The following is an 8,158-nucleotide window of genomic DNA, read 5'->3' on the forward strand; positions in this document are numbered from 1 at the left end:
CACATCCCGGCTGGGTACAAAGAGAGCTGCAGAGAAGGTTCCCGAGAGCAGGACAGCTCCTGGCACAGGAACTATCCCAGCTCCAGGTCCAGCCTGCACTGGACGCCCTGCGCCTCCTGCCCTTGGCGGCGGGGTCACAGCGGGGCCCTTTGTGACCCGGTCTGTGACGTGGTCTCTGCCCTTCCCTCCCCTGCCCACATCCCTGAATGAAATTACAGTTCCATAGGAACCTGCTCATGAACCTGGAGGTTTCCTCAGGTGCTGACAAAAGACCTTTTCTGTTGCGCCTCCCTGAGCAATTAGTTTGTAACTGTGAGCACAATATTCCTCTTACAGACTTTTCTGATCCCCAGTGACAAAAGCCAACCCAACCTGTTCCTGTCACATAGAGAACCTCCAGAAATCCAAGCTTCCCCTTCATGCAGGGGGCATCAACCCTCCTCATCATTCTTGCCTCCATGTTACACCTCCTGGGTTCCAGCCATCAAAGGGACATGAGATTATCTGTACAATTCCTCCCCTTACAGCGCCTGTTCTAAGGAGCAGCATTTTAAATGGTGCCTCACAGAATCCAGGGCCTTTCTTCCTGTGATGGGAACAGACCAGCCTGTCCTGGTGAAAAACGTACTCTCTGCAACTTGGATGCATCCTCTTTGGTCCCATGGACTGGTAAGGGTGTAGTTTGCAAAGTAACCCCCATCCAGTGCTGGTTGTTCCCCTTTTCCATCCAGGGTCCTTTCTCAAAGCACAGAGTCCTGAGAGATCTTGCTGGTGGTAACTGAGGCAAAGAGGAGATAGGCGACCTGAGATGTACCTCTGTGTACTGTTGCTTTATTTAGTGGTGGTCCTGTGTTATCTTGTTTCTTCTTTAACTGTTCCTGAAGTAGCAGCAGCTCATCCTGGTGCCCTTGAATTCCTGTTTGACTGAGATTTGCTATGACCCGTGGCTGTGCATGGAGGATGCTGTCTCTGAAGGCCACGTGTACCCAACCACACAGTTAAAATGCTTGGGTTGTTCCTTAGTTGAATCATCAAGGGAGTGAGTAAAGACCCTGCAGTGATGTACTTTGTGTTCACTCAATGCCTGCAGCTAAAGGGTGGCAGAAAGGACAGACCTGGCATCACTGATAGCAACTGATGCCTGATGCCTCTGAGAGCTTACAAGAATATTCCCAATGATATTGTCATGTTTCTGTATCAGCCTGCATGTATCTTTGGCCTGTCTCTGTTACCTGTGTGTAATTTTGACCAGCCCTGGGTCCCAATTCACCCCAAATGTTCCTGGTACTGGGACCCCATTCACCCCAGTTGTGGCACTGGGCCCCGACTCACACCTCATCCCATTAATATCCCATTAGGATCCTATTAGGACCCCACTAATACCCAAATAATATTCTATTAGGATCCCTTTAGGACCCCCTTAAGATCCCATTAGGACCCCATTAATATCCCATTAGGACCCCACTAAGATCCCACTAGGATCCCATTAGGATCCCATTAATATCCCCTTAGGATCCCATGACGACCCCATTAATATCCCATTAGGATCCCTTTAGGACCCCATTAGAATCCCTTTAGGACCCCATTAAGATCCCATTAGGATCCCATCAGTACCCATCAGGATCCAGCTCTTGGAGCATCCCCAGCCTCTGCTCCAGCTCCCGACAGCTCCGGTCTCAGCCCCCACGTAGGGGGGTCCAATTGGGTCTCTTCCATTGGGTGTCGTGTGCCCCCCCCGGACCCCCAGAGTGAGGGTGCAATGGGGTGCAATGGGGATGCAATGGGGTTGCAATGAGCTGCAATGGGGATGCAATGGGATGCAATGTGGGTGTAATGGGGATGCAATGGGATGTAATGGGGATGCAATGGGCTGCAATGTGGGCGTAATGGGGATGCAATGGGATGCAATGAGATGCAATGGGGTAAAATGGGGGTGCAAACCCGACCCCCTCCCACCCTTGACCCCCCCCATTCTTGCCCCCTCCCTCCCCCCCAGATTCTCCTCTTTCTGGTAAAATCACCTTTAGTGGCAGATACAAAAATAAGCCCCGGATGGGGGGCACACACACAAGACCATCCCCCCCATACCAGCCCCCCCCAGTAGGGACACAGTGACCGGGGGGGTGGGGTTGTGCTGTGCCCTCCCCCGAGGTAGTCACTGCGATGGGGGAGGAGGTCAGTGACAGGCTCAGGTTGGCACTGGGGGGATCCTGTCTCGTTGGGGCACCACAGGACAGCTCCAGTCCCACCCCCCACCATAGCAAAGCTCAATGGGGGGGGACAACCCTCATCCATCACCCTGTGATGGGGGGGGCATTAATGTCATGGGGGTGTCAATAAGGGGAGGGGGTTTAAGCTTCAAGCCCTGGGGTGATTTTGGGGGGGGAACCCTAAGATCCACAGAGACCCCCCGCACAATGGGTTGGGTGGTCCTGGATATGGGGTGGGGGCTGGTCCCAGACTGGGGAGGGCCATGGTTGGAAGCATCCATTGGGAAGGTGCTAAGGGGAGGCCGTCAAGTGGGGGCACCAACATGGGGGGGGTGCACATTTTGATGAGCGGCCCAATTATGGGGCGGGGAGGGGGGGGTTTGTAGTGGTCTTGATAGGGGTCCCCCCATGAGGGGTGGCTCCACATGGAGATGGGGTCCAAAATGAAGGGGGGTCCCCATCAGGTGGGGGGGGCACTCATCCGAGCCCCACTTTGGCGTTGCCGATGGCACCGCAGACGTCGAAGACGAACTCATCCAGGAAGGCGACAGCAATGCGGGCGGCACCGCTGCAAGGCTGCCTGTCTGCAGAAGAGGCACAGCTCCAGTTTTCTGTCCTGGCTCTTCGGCTGTGGGCGCTGAGGCCAAACATTCGTGCCCAACTCGCTCTGCAGAAGGACGGCCAGAGGAGGGCACCAGAGAAGATGCAGACATTTGGACCTTAGAGAGGGAAAGCGTGCGGCGACAGCAATGCGGGTAGCACAGTTGCATAGGCACAGTGGGTGCTGTCACATTGGGTGCTGTGCTGGGTTTCACAGAGGGTGCTGTGGTGAGAGTCACGGTAGGTGCTGTCATAATGGGTGCTGTGCTGGGTGTCACAGTGGGTGCTGTGGTGGGTGTCACAATGAGTGCTGTCAGAATGGGTGCTGTGCTGGGTGTCACAGAGGGTGCTGTCACAGTATAGGTGCTGTGGTGGGTGTCACGGTCGGTGCTGTCACACTGAGTGCTATGGTGGGTGTCACAGTGTCTCATCCTCTGCCAGGGAGGTGGAGAAGCTGGGAAGAAGCAGGGACAGGACCCCTGACCCAACCTAGCCAGAGGTATTCCATACCGCAGCACGTCATGCCCAGCGCATGAACTGGGAGCTACCCGGAAAGGCACTCTCTGCTCAGTCGGGCTCGTTTTTGGCGGAAGGTATTGTATTCTCTTCCCTTGTTATTTCTCTTATCATTATTGGTAGTACCAGTAGTGATTTGTGTTATTCCTTAGGTACTAAACTGTTCTTATCTCAACCTGTGGGAGTGACATTCTTTCGATTCTCCTCCCCATCCCTCCCGAAGGGGGGCGGGGGGGGAAAGTAGAACCTGCGTGGCTGACTTGCTGACTGGCTTAAACCATGACACCACCACATCACACCGATTGAGACAGCACCCACCAAGATACCTGCCATAGCACCCATTGTGACAGCACCCGCTGTGACACCCACAACAGCACCCATTTAGACAGAACCCACCATGACACCCAACACAGCACCCACAGTGGCAACAACCACCGTAACACCCACCACAGCACCCATTGTGACAGCACCCACTGTGACACCCACCACAGCACCCACTGTGACAGCACCCACTGTGACACCCACCACAGCACCCACTGTGACAGCACCCACCATGGCACCCAATACAGCATTCCTTGTAAGAGCATCCACTGTGAAACCCACCACAGCACCCACTGTAACAACACCCACCGTGACACCCACCTTAGCACCCACTGTGACAGCATCCACCGTGACACCTAACACAGCACCAACTGTGACAGCACCCACTGTGACACCCACCACAGCACCCACTGTGACAGAACCCACCATGGCAACAACCACAGTACTCATTGTGACAGCAGCAACCGTGACACCCACCACAGCAAACAATGAGACAGCACCCATCATGGCACCCACCACAGCACCCATTGCGACACCATCCACAGTGACATCCACCACAACAACCATTGTAACAGCACCCACCCTGACACCCACCACAGCACCCATTTTGACAGCACCCACCCTGACACCCACCACAGCACCCATTTTGACAGCACCCACCCTGACACCCACCACAGGACACAGATTGTGACAGCACCCACTGTGTCACCCACCACAGCAGCCTCTGAGAGAGCATCCACCGTGACACCCACCACAACACCCACTGTGACAGCAACACTCTGACACCCACCACAACACCCACCACAGCACCCACCATGACACCCAACACAGGACACATATTCTGACAGCACCCACTGTCACAACCACGACAGCACCCACTTTGACACTCCCCACAGCACCCATTCTGACCGCACCCACTGTGTCACCCACGACAGCACCCATTGTAACAGCATCAACAGTGGCACCCACCACAGCACCACTTGTGTCAGCACCCCCAGTGACACCCACCACAGCAGTCTCTGAGAGAGCACCCACCATGACACCCACCACTGCACCCGCTATGACAGAACCACTGTGACACCCACCACAGCACACATTGTGACAGCACTCAGCATGACACGACCACAGCACCCATTGTGACAGCACCCATCATGACACCCATCACAGCACCCATTGTGACAGCACCCACCCTGAAACCCACCACAGCACCCACTGTGACAGCACCCACAGTGACACCCACCACAGCACACATTGTGACAGCACTCAGCATGACACAACCACAGCACCCATTGTGACAGCACCCACCCTGAAACCCACTGTGACAGCACACACTGTGACAGGACTCAGTATGACACCCGCCACAGCACCCATTTTGACAGCACCCACCATGACTCCCACCACAGTACCCGTTGTGACAGCACCCACCGTCACATTCACCACAGCAGCCTCTCAGAGAGCACCAAGCGTGAGCCCCACCACAGCACCCACCTTGACAGAACCACAGTGACACCCACCAAATCCCCCGTTACAGCACCCACTGTGAACACCCATCACAGCATCCATTGTGACAGCACCCGCCCTGACACCCACCACAGCACACACTGTTACAGCATCAACCATGACACCCACCACAGCAACCATTGTGACAGCACCCACCATCATACCAACCACAGCACCCAGAGTGACAGGACCTATTACGACACCCACCACAGCACCCACTGTGACAGCACCCACTGTGACACCTACCATAGCACCCACTTTGACAGCACCCACCATGGCACATTCCACAGCACCCACTGTGACAGCACCCACTGTGACACTCACCACAGCACTCATTCTGACAGTACCCACCATGACACCCACCACAGGACACAGATTGTGACAGCAAACACTGTGACACCCACCGCAGCACTCATTCTGACAGCACCCACTGTTACATCCACCACAGAACCCACTGTGACAGCACCCACGGTGACACCAACCACACCACCCACTGTAATAGCACCAACAGTGACACCCACCATAGAACCCACTGTGAGAGCACCCCCTGTGGCACCAACCACAGCACCCACCGTGACAGCACCCACTATGACACCCACCACAGTAACCACTGTGACAGCACCCACTGTGACCGTCCCCACTGTGACAGCACTCACTGTGATACCAACCACAGCACCCACTGTGACAGCACCCACAGTGACTCCCACCGGAGAACCCACTGTGACAGCACCCACAGTGACACCCACCACAGCTCCCATTGTGACAGCACCCACCTTGACACCCACCGCAACACCCACTCTGACAACACCCACTGTGACACCCACCACTCCACCCATTGGGACAGCACCCACCGTGACACCCACCACTCCACCCATTGGGACAGCACCCACCGTGACACCCACCACAGCACCCATTGGGACAGCACACTCTGAGACTCCCAGCACAGCACCCATTGTGTCAGCACCCACTCTGACACCCACCACAGCACCCATTGTGTCAGCACCCACCGTGACACCCACCACAGCACCCATTATGACAGGACCCATTGTGACAGCATCAACCGTGACACCCACCATGGCATCCACTCTGACAGCACCAACAGTGACTCCCAGCCCAGCACGCATTGTCACAGCACCCATTGTGACACCCACAACAGCACCCATTGTGACAGCATCCACTGTAATACCCACCTCAGCACCCATTTTGACAGCACCTTCTGTGACACCCATTACAGCGCCCACTGTGAGACCCTGCACAGCACCCATTGTATCAGTGAAGCGAAGGGTTAAACGGTGTAGAGGGGGGGTTAGGGTTAAGCCACTTGCTTAAGAATGTAACTGTGTATTCATGCTTACTCAACAAATGCCTGTTCCACACTTACCGTGCTTGCCGGAACAGGGTAAGAGGACCAAGGCCATTGATAAGAGGAAGGAACAGTAACTCGTTTCACGTTCTCTGGACCCCCAAACCGGCTGAAATCAGCTTTGAGCTTGGACAGTGACTAAACCACCGGGGAAAATGCGCAAGGACCAGAGGTGAACAGGTCAAGGAAGACTCCTTACTTCATCTTGAGACCCTTGCCCATGACCACCAGGAGACATTACGCAAGCAAGGACCTGAGGTGAACAGGTCAAGGAAGACTCCTTACTTCATCTTGAGACCCTTGCCCATGACCACCAGGAGACACTACGCAAGCAAGGACCTTTTACCTCATCATAATACGAGAGGGAATAGGTCATGAATACGTATAAGTGTGTTGTGTAACCTCATGAACACGCATAAATAAGGTGAACAAAGCTGAGGCAAGCGTGCTCCAAGCTCTCCCTTGCCCGCTCTCGGCTGTCCAGCAGCAGGGTGAATAGGACACGAATGTTTGGCCTCAGCGCCCACAGCCGAAGAGCCAGGACAGAAAACTGGAGCTGTGCCTCTTCTGCAGACAGGCAGCCTTGCAGCGGTGCCGCCCGCATTGCTGTCGCCTTCCTGGATGAGTTCGTCTTCGACGTCTGCGGTGCCATCGGCAACGCCAAAGTGGGGCTCGGATGAGTGGCCCCCCCCACCTGATGGGGACCCCCCTTCATTTTGGACCCCATCTCCATGTGGAGCCACCCCTCATGGGGGGACCCCTATCAAGACCACTACAAACCCCCCCCTCCCCGCCCCATAATTGGGCCGCTCATCAAAATGTGCACCCCCCCCATGTTGGTGCCCCCACTTGACGGCCTCCCCTTAGCACCTTCCCAATGGATGCTTCCAACCATGGCCCTCCCCAGTCTGGGACCAGCCCCCACCCCATATCCAGGACCACCCACCCCATTGTGCGGGGGGTCTCTGTGGATCTTAGGGTTCCCCCCCAAAATCACCCCAGGGCTTGAAGCTTAAACCCCCTCCCCTTATTGACACCCCCATGACATTAATGCCCCCCCATCACAGGGTGATGGATGAGGGTTGTCCCCCCCCATTGAGCTTTGCTATGGTGGGGGGTGGGACTGGAGCTGTCCTGTGGTGCCCCAACGAGACAGGATCCCCCCAGTGCCAACCTGAGCCTGTCACTGACCTCCTCCCCCATCGCAGTGACTACCTCGGGGGAGGGCACAGCACAACCCCACCCCCCCGGTCACTGTGTCCCTACTGGGGGGGGCTGGTATGGGGGGATGGTCTTGTGTGTGTCCCCCCCATCCGGGGCTTATTTTTGTATCTGCCACTAAAGGTGATTTTACCAGAAAGAGGAGAATCTGGGGGGGAGGGAGGGGGCAAGAATGGGGGGGGTCAAGGGTGGGAGGGGGTCGGGTTTGCACCCCCATTTCACCCCATTGCATCTCATTGCACCCCATTGCATCCCATTGCATCCCTATTACACCCACATTGCAGCCCATTGCAACCCCCATTCCATCCCCATTGCCCCCTATTCCATCCCCATTGCACCCCCATTGCACCCCATTGCACCCTCACTCTGGGGGTCCGGGGGGGCACACGACACCCAATGGAAGAGACCCAATTGGACCCCCCCACCC

Source organism: Psittacula echo, assembly GCF_963264785.1.
Source record: "Psittacula echo genome assembly, chromosome: 19".
NCBI lineage: Eukaryota > Metazoa > Chordata > Aves > Psittaciformes > Psittacidae > Psittacula > Psittacula echo.